Genomic DNA, 16752 nt, shown 5'->3' with positions numbered 1-16752 from the left:
CACAAGAAGCTAAAAAAAAAAAGAGAGAGAGAAAAGAAAGAATAGTTGGGGCAAGAATGCCAAACAAATAAATAAAGGGAGAGAATATATGAAAATAATAAACATAAATAAATAAATAAAAAGGAAAAAACAAAATGATTAGGAGGAGAGGGTAGGGATCCAACTTTTACTCAGTTTCCAACCATTATCCCTGCTAAGATTTTTCGCTTGTTTCTCAATTTCAATGGCCTCTGTCAACTTCCTATGGTGGAAATGATCGATCCTTGTGATGACCCTCGAATATTCAATGTAGACATGATGCTTAGATTTCACTGCATTCTCATCAATAGCTGAGGAAAGGGAGAAATTGTGCCTAATGTCTGTTGCATGCTCTTGAATTCTTATATTAATGGATCGACTAGTTTCCCCAATGTATGGAACACCACATGAGCAAGGAATTGAGTAAACTCCTTTCATGTCCTTAGGGTTCACTGGATCATTAACAGATTGAAGGGAGATTTTAATGGTATTAAGGGGCTTGAAGGTGGCAGAGACATTATTCTTTTTAAGAATATGAGCAATCTTGCCAGTGGTCCCATGGATGAATGGAAGTTGAACATTGGAAATTTGTTCTTCCTGGTCTTTTCTTTATCTTAGGACCTTTACTAGCTTTATAAAAAGCTACAAGAGCTTGATGTATGCTATAGCCATTGTTTTCAGAATCCGTTAGAATATGGGATTTCTCATGATCAAGATTATTAGTATCAAAGATCTTGAGTGCATGAGTGCCAAGAGTGTTAAGAACTCCTAATTTCTAAGCAGGGAAATGGTGAGAATTGGTGTGAAGATATTGTTACGTGTGCGTTTTCTTGTGAAAAACTTGGTGAGATAAGGAACCATCTTCATTCCTAGAGAGGAGAACATCAAGGAAATTAATACAACCATTTACTTCCACCTCCATCATGAATTTGATGTGATCAGATTGAGAATTAGGATTAAGGAACAAATCTAACTTATCACGACCATGGGGCCAGACAACACAGGAATCATCAACAAATATTTTCCTGAGTTTTGGTTTAAATTGAGCTAAGGCCAAAGATTTAGTCTCAAAATATCCCATGAAAAAATTAGCAATGATAGCGGAGAGTGGAGAACCCATGGCAACTCCACATGTTTGTTCATAGAATTCACCGAGGAAGCTAAAAAAAGTAGAAGTTAGGCAAACCCCAACTAATTTGGCAGTGTCACATCGGTGATCCAATTTATGACATTAATGACCTCATTAATGGGGATTTTAGTGAAAAGAGAAATAACTTCAAATCTTACCAACAAGTCCCCAAGGTCTAGCTTAACATCCAATAACTCCTTGACAAATGAGGTAGAGTCCTTGATGAAGGAGTCAGTGCGACCAACTAAAGGCTTTAACTTTTGTGCTAAGAATTTAGCAAGAAGATAGGTAGGCTCACCTATTTTGTTAATAATAGGTCTTAGCGGGGGCTCCACTTTATGAATCTTTGTGTTGTAACTTCTTTTGATACCAAGAAAAAAAATAAAAAAAAAGTTACAAAAATTGTAAATTGTGCTAATATACCCTTCAGACTAGAAAAATCTTTAGGTATGCTAATGGTGGTTATTATAATTACTTCTAGGTTATTTTAAATACTTAATTTTATATATGTATATATATTTAAAATTATTTTTATTTAAAATTAAAAATTATTGACCTTTGAAAACACAATCTCCAATTCAAATTGAAGTTAGCAGATTACAAGTCAACTCTGTATACAAATTGAAAGCCAACGAAGGACCCCACAAGGGTGAATATATGCTCAATGGTTTGAATTGTATTAGAGGCCAGGGGAATTATAAAAAATGTATTATCATGCCAAGTTGCATATATGGGATTATTCCCATTCTTAGAAAATGATAGCAACCTTAATAAAAGTGTTAAGTCATCAAAATATTGAGTTTTCAGAGTTTTGAAATGCCCAAACATGCTAAGAGTTGAGGACCCTTACACCCAACTGTTGTAGGAAAAAATCCAAATGTCAAATGAACACCTAGATATGAGCTGAGTAATCAAGCGAATGAGCTAGGTGTGAAAGAATTCTAAGGGTTTCCATCAATTTTGTTCAAAAAGGTTTTATTAGGAAAGTGAGGCACTATCTTGGATTTTTCTTCATTATTGAGACCTGATGAGTATTCAGGCATGTATCAAGATTATTACCCATTTGCAGGATGGACAGAAGTAATACTTTCTCTTCCGCATTTTTTCAGTAGAGTCACTTGCTCCTAGGAATGAGCTAGGATTCTCTGATATACCTGCCACTATTGCAACAATTAAAAACCCAACATAAAAAATAGAGTATGATGAATCTAATCATGAGCATTTTTCCCCTGTGGATCCTAGTAAGAGAGCATTCACCTACTTCATCTTGATGGGTGGAATATTTGTATATGCTTCCTTTATTCGGTTGATGGTTTTGAAATTTATTTTGAGCATGTTTGCAAGTAAGGATTTTCTTGCAATGAAATCTCTTGAAGTCGACTTATCCAGTATTGAGCCTGGCAATATTGTTACAGTCAAAGTGGTGTGGAAATCATATTTTAATTAGGAGACAAAAAAGATGACATCCAGTTGGAAAACAATGTGAATGTTAATTCTCTCCATGATCTTCAGGAATATTTAGAAAGAGTTGTAAATCCAAAGTGGCTCATTGTGGTTGGTGTTTGTACCCATCCTAGTTTTGTTCCTTTTCCAAATGTTGGGGATTATGGAGGTTGGCTCCGTCCTTGTCACGGTTAGGTGGGCGATCTGACTTTGGAGGTACATGATCATTGGGAAGATGTTGCGAATAATGGAATGGATATTTCCCACCTTTTTTAGGCTGACAAGGAATGTGTCTCCATCATCATCATTGGTGTTGGTGAGCTCTGATGCACTCAGGGATGATACCTTTATTTCCCCTACTAATCCACCGGAGTTGACAATGAATTCTTATCATTTTAAAAACTTGTTTCATTTTACAGTCTTCCTATCACCTACACTTTATATCCATGTGCCAATATGTAAGAATATCCATAGAATTAAAAGTCTTCTAGGTTTCAACAGTGATAAGAGGTTCCCACATCAATGACATGTATCCAATTTCAAACCCCTCTAGCTTTTCAACATTTAATGGAGGAGGGCGTTCCAAAATAAGTCATTTTTCCAAAACAACTTCTGATCACGTGGAAATCTGTGGTGAATTTCGTACCCCCTCGACTTGAAACCACATAACGCCAAGGGGTCCCCTAAAATCCACTTGTAGTTTTAGAAATAATAGAAATGTTTCATCATAGAATGAAGAATAACGAACAACCAGTTGGAGACACAAGAATAAACAAGATGGAAATTGGCACATGGAGATGTGTTCAGCCCCCCTACTCATTAGACCTTACCTTGTACCTATGGTGTTATTGTGGGTGTTCGCGGGTTTGTTCTCTGGCTACTCTTATGCCTAGCAATATAAAATGTTCAAGGGAGAAAAATGGAAGAAAAACACACTAAAGGCTATTTTCATGTATCCTAGAATAATTTTCTACATTTTCTTTGTATTGAATGCATTGATTTGGGCTACTTTGGCTACAAGAAACCTACAAATAAAGATCTAGAACTTTTTCCCTATGGCGACCAAACATAAATAGGAGAAAGAGGAATCAACATGAGTGGTGGAAAAAAATCAAAGGATGCAGATTGCACATGCATTATACCAGGATGTCAATATTTAACTCTAGATTACCCTTTTAGTGTTGTTGATGCACATACATGAACTCATCTTTTTCAAGAATGCCTTATGGGAGTTTTGAGTGGAAAAACCTTAATATATGTCATCACCGAGTCAATTTCTACCCTTAGTGGACCTCATACTTGTGATGCAAAATGGAAATATTACACAAGCTGGAAAGTATGATGAGATTTTAAAGGAAGGTACATGTTTTTTTTTTTTTACAAATTCGGCTGTTGATTGTATTCAAAAAAAGATAGGGAGGATAAGCTCCAGTATTACATGAGTAGAGCTCGCAGGATGAGCCTGGAACTGGATTACATTAAAGCATTCTGCTAAATTGCTTTCATTTTCAACTTGAAAGTACTAACACAGGAATAGATTCAGACAAACTGAAAAAGAAGTAAACAAACTTTATAAACATCTAATCTATACTTATGTGACTTTCTGTTGTTCCGTTTTTCCTGTTGTTCCTTTTCTGTTGTTCTGCTGTTCCTTTTCTGCTATTCCGTTTTTCTTGCTGTTCCTTTTCTACTGTCCCTTTTCCATTGTATTTTCTGTTGTTCCATTTTTTTTTTGTTGTTCCTTTTCTGTTGTTCTTTTAGATCAATTGTTCCTTTAGTAGTGATTATCCTGGTAGTGGAATCAATATTCTCATCCAAGAGGCGTTGATGCATTCTGATTTGTTAAAATTCTTCCTGCAAGTCTCGACAGTGAAGAAAATCTTCGCTGCGGGCCATCTGGAGGTCCTCAGCTTTGTCCTGAAGAAACACTGAAAAACTACTCTAGCAAGCTGTAACCGATGAGACAGTGAAAACCAAACAAGGGATCTGAAGAGCAGGGAAGAGGGAGGAAAGAGGGCTCAGAGAATCGAGAGCAGAGCGATAAGAAATTTCAGAAAAAATAAAGTTTGATGCTGAAGCAAATAGGTGGTCACGGATTCTGCACGGGCAACATAGATTCAAAAAATCTGAGGAGACTGCAAGGAGAAAAGGGAGGATTTCTGGTTGCGTGGAACAAATAGCCTCAGGATTATTTTTGATTTGGTCAGGGTACGCCCTAAGCATGATGTGACTCTTTAGATATGAAAATTTTTTACAAGTCATGGGAGTCATGGAAGAAATTGGAATTGTTCCTCGTTGTTACAGAGGATATTTCCTTTTGGTCTTATACAAGCTTGGCTAGCACGTTTATCAGCTTCTTGATTGATGGTCCGAAGGATATGGTAAAATTGGAAATCCTGAGTTTGATTGATCATGACTTGGCATCTACTGATGGTTTGTTGTAAGAAGATGTTGGAGGCTTTTCGTTTGCTAGTCATTAAACTGATAATGATAGCAGAATCGTCGAAGATCATAGCTTTCTTGATTCCATGAATTTGTAGTTGAAGAATTCCTTGATAGAGCGCCAGAGCCTCTGCTCTGTTGTTTGAGAGGATCCCTAATCCCCACTCAAAGGTGACTAAGGGCTCACCACTGGGATTGTAGATAACTCCCCCTACTCCCGCCGCTCCTGGATTTGATTTGGAGGCACCGTCAAAGAACAAGGAATGGGTGTTGCTAGTGCGGAGCCACTTATTGAAGTCATCCTGCTTTAGTCGGATTTTCCAGTTGTGACTGTGATTTCTGTTGAAGTTGCTGTTGATTTTCACTGCTAGCAGGATATTGATCTTATCTATCAGATTCCTTATGAAATCTTTTTCTTCAACCCAAAGACTTGTCATGTCCATTTTTTTGTGCTCTTAGAAGCGATGGTTTCTATCGCAAGGCATTTAGCCTTGCTGCAAAGATGCTTGATTGTTCTCTCTTTATCTTTAAAGATCTTGCTATTCCTAGCAATCCAGATCCTCCATAAGAGGGCAAATGGGAGGGCATCCCACACTCTCTTGGCAATATTTTTTTTCATGGATTTCCAGGGGTAGTTTTTTTTCCAGTTATTAAGGACTTCCCCAATGGATTGCTGAGAGTTCTAGGTGAAGGGAACGATTGGGGTAATATTGTTCCAATAAGAAAAAGAAAAAGGACATGAAATGAAGAGGTGCTGGATGGACTCTTCCGCTTCTTGGCAATTAGGGCATCTGGATGGTCCAGCAATGCCTTTTTTTTAATATTTTCTGTTGTGAGAGTTTTTTCTTTTAAGAGGGTCCACATAAAAAATTTCACCTTAGGGATGGCTTTTGATTTCCACACTATTTTCCAATGTTTCCATGTTGGTGTTGGGTAGTCCTTGTTGCATAGATAATTGTATCCTACTTGTATTGAGTAGCTGGTGCCAGTGGGGTCCCATCGGAATCCATCCTTGCCATTTTTTATTGTGGGAGCAATGTTGTGGAGGTGTATCTGAAAGTTGTCAAGATTCTCTTTGAGTCGTTGAGGGATGGGAGGAAGGCTCCATGTCTTCCAAGCTTGGGTATTTGAATCCCATTACGAAATTTGATCTCAAATGTACATTCCTTTACTTTGAAGAAAGAGAATTATTGGAGCCATACCTGGAAGACTGCTAATTGGCTGATTCCCCATAATTTTATCAGTGCCAATGTTGATTTTGTTTCCGCCTTTGGGAACCTTGGAGACATTTTGAGCCATAAAGGAGATGGATTTTTTTACAGAGTTTCTAGATCCTTGTGCTGTTCCTGTTGGGTATTTCAGTTGTAAGCAGATGCTGCCTTGGGTGGCTGAGATATTTGGCCTCCAAAACTTTTTTCCACCAAGCTGATTGGTCTTCAATAAGCCTCCAGACTATCTTGCCGCCAAAGGCTGAATTGGTGAGAGATGGGGATCTAATTCCAAGACCTCCTTTTTCTTGGTTTTGAATTACTTGTTTCCATCCAACCAAGTTATATTTTCTCTTTTCATTTTTCCTCCCTGCCAAAGGAAAAACCTGAGAATACTGTCCATTTTGCAGAGAAAAGAGGCTGGAGCTTGGGCAAGGGAGAATTGGTAAAGAGGAAGAGAGGAAAGGCCCGATTTGACCAGTACCAATCGTCCAACTGGGTTGAGCCAAGAGGCTCCCCACTTTTTAAATTTTATTTTCATTTTATCTAAATTTGTTTCCCAAACATCAACTCATGTGTTTCCTATATTCACTAAAATTCCCAAATAATTGAAATGGTGCCAATTTAGCTTGCAAGGCACACCAAAGATGTTGGCTATGTTTTGAAGCGTTTGAGCTGAGGCGTTCCATCCATAAATACAACTTTTGAAGTGATTAATCATTCCCCCTAAATATCTCATGAATTTGTCTAATAAAGATTTGAATCTTCGAGCTATGATTGCGGACGCCCATCTAATCAGTAGGGTATCATCAACAAATTGGGAGTGATTGATGTTTTTCACTCCATCTTCAAATTTGATTCCAGTGATGAGGCCTGTTTGCCGCTTATGGTTAAGGGCGCAACTAAAGGACTCATCCATTAAAAGGAAAAGGCAGGGGGATAGAGGACAACCTTACCTTAATCCTCTTGAAGATTGAAAGGCAGGGCCGGGTTTGCCATTGATAAGGGGAGCTATCCAAGGGCCAGAGATACAAGCTCTTATGAGATCAATAAAGAAGGATGAGAAGCCCATTTTTTGAAGAAAAGCAAATAGAAAGGAGTGTTTAACCTTGTCAAAAGCGTTTGCCAAGTCCAATTTCAGGATGAAGCCCTTTTCATTTCTAGAATGGCTTGAGTGAATGGCTTCCTGGACTAAGAGAATAGAATATGAAATGTGCCTATTTTTCATAAAGCCACCTTGGTTTTTAGAGATTAACATAGGCAATAGAGGTTTGAGACGGGAAGCAAGAATTTTTGTGAAAATTTTGTAGGAAGAATTACATAAGGATATGGGCCGGAAACAAGAGAAATTTGAAGGCTGGTTCTCCTTTGGAATGAGGGCCAGATGTGTTGAATTTGTGTAGCCTCCTAATTTATTTTTCCTCTGAATCCATTTAAATTATTTGATGAGGTCCTTTTTGATCATTTCTCAATACTCCCTATAAAAGCAAATAGGAAAGTCATCCAGCCCTGGTGCCTTGTCTGGCTGGAGGCCCTAGATTGCTTCCTTGATTTCTTCTTCTTTTATTTCCTCTGTCAGCCTTTCATTTGCTTCTGTTGCAATCTTTTTTGGCAAATGCTGTAGGAAGTCAGCGTAGTTTTTGTCCTCCCCTGATTCAGTTAGCAGCTCTTTAAAATGTTCTGAGGCAATGTTTTTGATGGCATTTTGATCATTGTGTTGAGTGCCTGCGTTATTTGTGATAGCTGTTTTATTATTCCTTATTTGCCGAACAGTGGCTTGCTTATGGAAGAAAGTTGTGTTCATGTCTCCGCTCTTCAACCAAGTCTGCCTTGATTTAATTCGCCATTTTTCTTCCCCTTCTCTTCTGATACTGTATAGCTGACTGTAAAGATTTTCTTCTTGATTTTTTTCAGCCTGATAATATTCTTTCTTTTCTAGTGCATAGTGAAGTTCTTCAATTTTGGCTTTCACTTATCTTTTCTTTGCTTCTGGATCTTTATATTGGGTTTTTGCCCAATTCTTGAGAGCATTTTTTACATTTCTAAGTTTGCTTTCCCAAATAAAACTTGGGGATCCTTCAACATGTTGGCACCAAGTTTGCTGGACCAACACTTTGGCTGCTTCAATGTCATTCCATAAAGGACTATATTTAAAAGGGAGAGGGCCCTGGGGGCAGAGAGATTCAAGGGTTAAAGCAGTGGGATAATGGTCTGAAGCAACAAAAGGAAGGATGGAAGCGTTGACAGCTGAAAAGGTGGAGAGAAGGGATACATTTACCAGGATTCGGTCGAGCCTTTACATAATATTATTTCTCCCCAATCTGCGATTACTCCAAGTGTATTTGCGATTCTTTGGAATGATATCGACAAGATCACCATGTTGCATAGCATTTTCCAACTGATTTCTAAAAGGATCTGGGTTGAAGCTGCCTCCACATTTTTCATTAGCATGTAAAATGAGGTTTAAGTCACCTCCTAAAATGATGTTGCTGTTGTTTTCTTCTGCTATATTATTGCTGAGAGAGTCCCAGCAAACTTCTTTATATCTATAATGATTTGGGACATAAACATTGTAAATTACTTTTTGTTGACTGCTGATAATATTCTGCAATACAATCTTGACCCAATGCTATTCTACTATTTCTGTTGTGCTGTTCCATTCATATTGAAGCCAAAGTGTAGCAATTCCTCCTGAGGCTCCTCTGGAATCACATATACATCCTTTGTAGTGCTTATGTTGTTCAATAATCTTGTTCATCTCTGGCTGTCTCTGCTTTGTTTCTTGGAGTAAATCAATGGTTGGTTTCTCTTGGTTAATAATATCCTTTAAGGCATTTGATTTGGAGGGGTGCCCTAGCCCCCTGTTGTTCCATGAGAGGATTTTAATCATTTTAGGTGAGAGGTTCAAGGAGTTTCTCTCCCTCCCTTGTCTTTGTTTGCTATGTCTTTGTCTATTGGTCCTTGAATATATGATTCAATGGGGTTCTGGAGCCCCAATGCTATGTCTTTTTGTGCATTGTCATCCCTATGTTGTTTGGCAGACTTTCTTCAAAGCTTCTTTTGATTGTCTAGAATGGATCCATGCGCCTTGGAATTGCTTCTGGTGATTCTGAGAGGGGGAGGATCAGATGGGAGGGAAGAGGAAATGACCTGGGGAAGGGAAGAAGAGGTAGGATCATATTGAATCAAGGGAGGGGGTTCCTCGGGAAGAGAGAGGATGTGAAAGGGATTGGAAGAGGGAGAAAAGGTGAGAGGATCCGGCTGGCGATCAGAAGATAGGGGAGGTTGTGGGGAAGAAGGGAGAGGAAATGAAGGTGGGGGAGAAGAGGGAGGGGAAATTGGGGGAGGTCGAGAGGAAGGACCTGCTTCATGGGATGGTTTAGGATTAGGGGCTGTCTTTTTCTTTTTAACGGTTTCCCATTGCTCTTCTTGAGGATTATTTTCTACGTTAGAAAGTTTAGTGAAACAATTAGCAAAGTGACCATACTCGTGACATACCTTGCACTTGAAGGGGATCTGTTCATAGTCAAGCTGTTGAATGTGCGTTTAGTTGTCAAACTTGAGCTTGATGGCTTCTGGTAGGCCTTTACCCAAATCCACTTCTACACAGATGCAAGCACAGGCCTGCATGTTATCTTTTGGTTCACTCCGATTAATGTATTTCCCAACAGCATTCCCAATAGCACACATAGATTCGTCTCCCCAGCAATGCAAGGGGAGGTGAGGAAGCTGAACCCAAACAGGGACCGCATTAGGAATATCAAGCTGCAGGTGAAAATCCAGAGTCCATTTGTTTAAATATAAACCTTTGGAATCCATGAAATAAGGCCCATTATGGAAGATTAAATCCTTGTCTTCCTTTGTCTCAAAATGAAATGTAAAATACCCCTTTCCACAAAATCTGATAGATATTTTTCCTTGTATTTTGCCTGTCCAATTCGTTTCAACCCACCTTTGGACTGTTTTTGGAGAGGTCCAAAGTCCTGTAAATTGCCCAATAAGTCCTTTTTCTGCCAAGGCAAGAGCAACCATTCTAGGCAAAGTTGGAGGGAGAGAAACTTCCTGTAACCCATCAAGTCTTTTCATGAACTTTGATACTGAAGGGCGAGCTCGCTGAGGAGGCATGGACTTGATCAAGGTAGAGAAGGCATGTTGGTGAGCTGCCTCCTCTGGCAAAGCCTCTGGAGGGGCCATCCTGAGCGACCGAAGATCGGTTTAGACCTAATGTTTGCAGGCGGCGGCGGGAGCAGAACGCACGTCAAAATAGGAAGGTACATGTTTTAATACCTTGGTTAGTGCACATAATCAATCCTTGGAGAGTATTGTTACTGTAGAGAATTTATCGGCCAAAGTGATCGTTCTGATAAGTGATGATAATACTATGGGACTTTCTGATAATAAATATTATGACAAAGTAAATACTAGAATCAAAACCTTACATCTTCATAACAATAAAAAAGAAACATGCAATGGAGTACAACAAGAACCTAATGGGGATACAAAGTTTAAATAGTTATAGCTCACACCAAAACATGGATGGAAGAGGCTTGGATTATAGAGTAAGTTGCATTCAATGTGCCTGAATTGTCCTTGGATTACTTTATCTCTCCAACAGATATAATGCATGGATCTATCAGTGAAACCTATGAGCTGCCTCAAGAAAGAGGAAAATCCATAATTGGGAGCAACAACAGTAAGGTGGCTGCATTGGAGAAACCTCAAGGAAAGGGTGATAATATATAGGAGGAAACTCTGGATGATTATGTTGGGTGGGTTGTTGAACTCTTTCAAGAAGTGTACAATAACTGAGACATATAACTCTTTTTTTATTCACAACTAATTCTATATGGGAGGAAACTGGTAACATTGACATAAATTCCCACATCAACAAATAACTGTGCTTCCCACAGTTCTTAAATTTCTTAAGGGTGTATATGTTTTCCAAGAAGGCTTGTCATTCCTAAAAAAAATTGTGAGTTTGATCTTTCCTTCAGGTTATGGACCAATTTATGCAGTATATTAGTTCCTCTCCTTGAGAATAAATCTCATGACCAGGAAGAATGAATGTGGATGGGTTTTGACATGCAGCCTATTTTCTCCATAATTATTCGTGGCATATAATTTATTGTTTTGTGTTGTTTTCATTGAGCTGTTTTACATCCTAATTACTATATGGCCAAATCAGTTCTACTACATCTTTGAGTTCTTGTTCATAGCCTTTGTTATCTTACTTGCCACCTGCGCAAAGAATACCATTTTTCTCTGCTACTTCCACTACGTAGTGAAGATCATCACTGATGGTGGAAAGCATATCTAGCTTTAGGCTCTTTTGTGCTCTCATCTTCAATTCTTGATCGATTTATCAAATTTCATATTTCTCTCAATTAGTGAACATATTAAAGATTTCAAGGCACGAGAATCAACACCTGGCACATATAAGACCACATTCCAAATCTCAAGCAATAAAAGAAGTAGTTGAAGGGGATAATTGGAGTAATTGATACAAACACATGGTATATTTCTAGTTGAGAAAGTCCAAACATCAAATTTTCATGATGAATATAATCAATCAAAGGATTAGCTTCTAGATTCCAAGGCAGAGGACTAGCATCAATAACATGGTTTTATATTTAAGGTCAGAATCTCAAGCAGCTAATAAGTAGACAATTGAAAGCCTAGCAGCAGAGGTGTCAAAATGTTTGGAAAGAAATTAATATTACATATTTCAAGGATCAATATCAACAAGGTATTCCAGGTTCGAAGGTTAATGGTAGTATCATATTAAAGAAAATATCAAACAAACTTTAGGTTTTGAGGGCATTTGATTGCCCAATATCATATTTTTAGGCAATAAATCAGCATTCCAATTGACAGCTTGGGTATTTATAAATAAGACATCTGGAATAGTGTATTAATTGTTAAATATTTCATTCCAAAGTTTCATGCGAGTAGCAAAAATATCATCCATTTTGAAAGGCATCTGAACCAATAGTTTGAGACACATTACAACTTGATCTAGATTTGATTTATTTTTGGAGATTTGAATTATTTTAACTCTTAGAACTTAGTTTGCTATTCCTAAAAGTTAAAAAATTTTGTTGATTGTACTACTCTATATATTCTTAAAATTTGAATGTAAAAGGGATGGATTTTGATGCCAAGACATTGTCTCTTTGTAAAACGTTTATTACATAATTCCTAATTGAAGTATTCTAGCTCGATTTCATGACAGATTTTGGTTGTCCTGTTGTTTTTCCAGTAATTTCATATTATATTTATATACATGTTCAAGGTAGCATAGGAGATCTGGGTAAGAATAGATTGAGTGTCAATCTCTTTGAAATTCCCTGCAAAGTTATAATCATTTCAAGAGATTAATTAACTGAATTGTTTATCTTGGTTAATTCCTCTACATATTTTAATTGTTGTCTTTTGTCATCTCTTGAATGTGTTCTATTTGGCTATAGAAATCTTCTACACGCATCCACTATATTTGGTTGATTAAGTATTTAGTATGACTACTTAATTATCATGTATTCTCTTATATTCTTCTATCAAATTCTCTAAAAATCATGTTATTCTATCAAACTAGATGTTGGCACTTTGACCAAGGACTCTACAAGAGAGGGATTTATTCATGGATAGAGATTGTGTAATCATCAGAAACCACCCACAATAAATCATATATCTGGCCATTGTGCTCCATATGTTGTTGTCCAGTGACAATGAACAACATTAAAAAAGGCCTTGTGACATTTGAGGGAGCCCCCTCTGGTTCAAGGGCCAACTTGAACCTAAATATTGGTTGAGTTGGTTTCTCGGCATAGTTTTTGTAGCCAAGAACTGCCTTTGAGAAACAAGTACAACATTTGGCATCGTTGTCGGGGAACGAAGTGACGAAGAAATTTTCCCTTAGATCACAATCATGATTAGATCTACTCTTTGCTGGTGAACAAATACTAGATAGTTGATATTGGTTGCATTTCTTTCACCTGGCAAATGCACTTTGTCATATGGTGATTCTACTGGTTTTCGGATTCTGCTAGTTCAAAATGATAAGTACATCTCTGGCTATCATAATAGCATGCAACTGCATGATTTTCTTCTTCATGTCAATGATAAAATTTAGTAGCATATTTCTCTTCCTCTCTATTGTGATAAGGAAATTCAGAAGATGCAATTTTCCAAGTTCACATGTAAGTATATATTGCCTATGGAGTTTGAGTTTTATATTGTAAATATGTTTCAAATTTTCAGCTGCTGGAAAAGTAGCCTGTAAGTAAATCCACTCCTCACTTGGTTACATTGGAAAGCAGATTACACCTAACAGTGTAAAGTTTTAGTTCAGTAAAGTAGGAGTTTGTGCAGTAGATCAGTGAGTTTGCAGTTTATGAATGGGGTGATTTCAGAAGTGTTAGTATACAATAGATTCATTTAATTTAAATCTTCTTCAACAATTTTCAGTTTGGTTTTAGTATTATTCAATCTCTAAAATAGTGCAAGCAATGTGGTTTCAGATTTGCATAGTTTGTGGAACAACATGTTTTTGTTTGAATCTAGTTTCAATGACCCTTGAGCCCAAAGAATTATACATTTCTGCTCATTTCATTTCATATGGAGTTGTTATTATTCAATGGAAGTTTAAAGTGTATCAAATTTTAGTTTGAACGAAGCATTGATCACAATTTTCAATATTGATGGGAGTAATATGGTTGCATAAGTATGTAACTTATAGCATGTGTATTGTTCTATATAGATCACCAATTGTTATCAGTTTTATCAATTATATTGTATTTTTTTTGAGAGAGAGATAGTTCAAACACAGGTTGGGGCCTTCATATTTTATTATAGAATTTCATGTGACTCGAGATTATTGACTCCATATCCCAATGGAATAGGCAATGTTGTGCTTGTCTCACTTATAACAATTTCTATGGTGTTGTTTGCTTGGTGATGAGTAGAAATGATTTCAAATGACAAAAACTTACAGGTATACAGGGTATGGTTTTAGTTTGCAGTTTGCAAATTCAGGTCATAGATTGGTGAACTAACTCCATGCCCAACAGATTCAAGGCATAGGTCTAAATTGTGCTATTATACCCCTCAGACTGGGAAAATCTTCAAGTATGCTAATGATGGTTATTATTATTATTGCTTGGTAATTTTAAATAATTTTTATATTTAAAATAATTCATTTTATTAATATAAATATATATTTAAATTATTTCTATTTAAAATTAAAAATTATTGAACTTTGAAGAACAATATCCAAGTCAAATTGAAGTTAGCAGATTACAAGTCAACTCTGTATACAAATTGAAAGCCAAGAGAGGATCCCACAAGGGGGAATATATGCTCAATGGTTTGAATTGTATTAGAGGCCAGGGGAATTATAAACAGTGTATTATCATGCCAGCTTGCACATATGGGATTATTCCCATTCTTAGAAAACAATAGCAACATTCATAAAAGTGTTAAGTTATCAAAATATCTAGTTGTCAAAGTTTCCAAACGCCCAAATGTGCTAAGAGTTCAGGACCCTTATGCCCAGATGTAGGAGGAAAAAATCCAAATGTCAAATGAATGCCTAGATATGAACTGAGTAATCAAGAAAATGAGCCAGGTGCTAAAGAATACCAAGGGTTTCAATCAATTTTGTTCAAAACGGTGTTGTTAGGAAAGTGAGGCACTCTTTTGGATTTTTCTTCATTGTTGAGAGCTAATGAGTATTCAGGTATGTATCAACATTCTTACCCATTTGAAGGATGGGCAGAAGTAATACATTCTCTTCCTCAGTTTTTCAGCAGAGTCACTTGCTCCTAGGCATGAGCTAGGATTCTCGGATATACCTACCACTATTGCAGCAGTTAAAAACACAACATCAAAAATAGAGTATGATGAATCTAATCATGAGCATTTTGCCCCTGGGTATCCTAGTAAGAGAGCATTTACCTACTTCTTCTTGACGAGTGGAAGATTTGTATATGCTTCCTTTATCCGGTTGATGGTTTTGAAATTTATTTTGAGCACGTCTACAAGTAAGGATGTTCTATCGCCTACACTTTATATCCATGTGCCAATATGTAAGAATATCCATATAACTAAAAGTCTTGTAGGTTTCAATGATGATAAGAGGTTTCTACAAAATCAATGGAGATCAACGGAATATATCCAATTTCAGACCCCACTAGCTTTTCAACATTTAATGGATGAGGGGGGTCGGAAATAAGTCATTTTTCCAAAAAAAAATTGATCACATGGAAATTTGTGGTGAATTTCGTACCCCCTCGACTTGAAACTAGATACCACCAAGGCCCCCCCCGAAATCCACTTGTAGTTTTAGAAATAATAGAAACGTTTCATCGGAGAATGAAGAATAATGAACAACCAGTTGGAGACCAAAGAAGAAATAGGATGGAAATTGGTCCATGGATATGTGTTCACGCCCCCTACTCATTTGACCCTACTTTGTATCTGTCATTTTATTGTGGGTGTTTGTGGGTTTGTTCTCTGACTACTCTTCGTCCTGGAAATATAAAATGTTCAAGGGTGCAAAATGGAAGAAAAACACACTAAAGACTATTTTCATGTATCCTAGAATCATTTTCTACATTTTCTTTGTATTGAATGTGTTGATTTGGGCTACTTTGGCTATAAGCAACCTGTAAATAAAGATCTAGAATTTTTTCCCTATGGTGATCCCTGTTACCAGAAACGGGACGATGTCCGCTGTTTCTGGCAGAAACCTTCGGAGAAACGCAACCATGCTAGAAACGCCGTCTGCAACGGCCGTTTTCGTTTCCACGGGCAAGAAACAGTTTCCCGCAAAATGAAACCGTTTCTTCTCGTCGTTTCCAGATAGACTTGCAGTTAAATTTATTTTTTCGAACTCGGGTTAAATGTAATTTTTTCAAACCATCGGTTAAATGGAGTTTAATTAGCAATTGATTGTTAGTTTTTTGGATACAGAGGGTTGAATCCAGTTTAATTCGCAGTTCACTGTTAGTCTGCTGCAGTGGACTGTTAGTTTTCTGGAAATTAAACCTAAGCACTCCAGCGTATTGTGAGCGACAGCTGAAGAAAGAACTGTTGTATTTTTGAGAGAACAGAAGGTATTGTGAGAGCGCTGTCAAAGAAAAACACCAGTTGTCAAGGATTTAAGCAGAAGACCAGAGCGAACCCATCATTACTCAGATGCAAGCAAGGCACAAGCAAGGCATAGATCAAAGCCAGGCAGCTTCACGCCCCCGTTGAGTTATCTTCAACAGCATTGTCAGTTCAAGGTACTGCATAAGAACTTCAATCTCTGATTTTTTTTAATGAGATGTCATGCGTGATGTTAAAACTATTTGCAATATCAATGATCTTAAATATACGCCGGGTCATGCTCTGTATCTCGGTTTATTTAATTCAACTTGAGAGTGCGATAAAATTATGGCATATTTGCTTATACTGCTTAGAAAGGGGCGGAACAATGGATAAGCATTGGAACTGTTATCCATTAACAGGTTG

General features: G+C 37.3%; 1 pseudogene; it reads left to right on the top strand.

Moving 5' to 3' along the window:
* The first annotated feature begins 2240 nt into the window (after positions 1-2240).
* On the top strand, positions 2241-2785 carry LOC149247041 (cytochrome b-c1 complex subunit Rieske-3, mitochondrial-like; annotated as a pseudogene).
* Positions 2786-16752: the final 13967 nt, after the last annotated feature.

The sequence above is a fragment of the Pinus tabuliformis genome, chromosome 7 (assembly GCF_031772625.1).
Source record: "Pinus tabuliformis cultivar Carrire ecotype Pingquan chromosome 7, CPIR1, whole genome shotgun sequence".
Classification (NCBI taxonomy): Eukaryota; Viridiplantae; Streptophyta; class Pinopsida; order Pinales; family Pinaceae; genus Pinus; species Pinus tabuliformis.
This window is presented reverse-complemented; position numbering and strand designations above follow the sequence as displayed.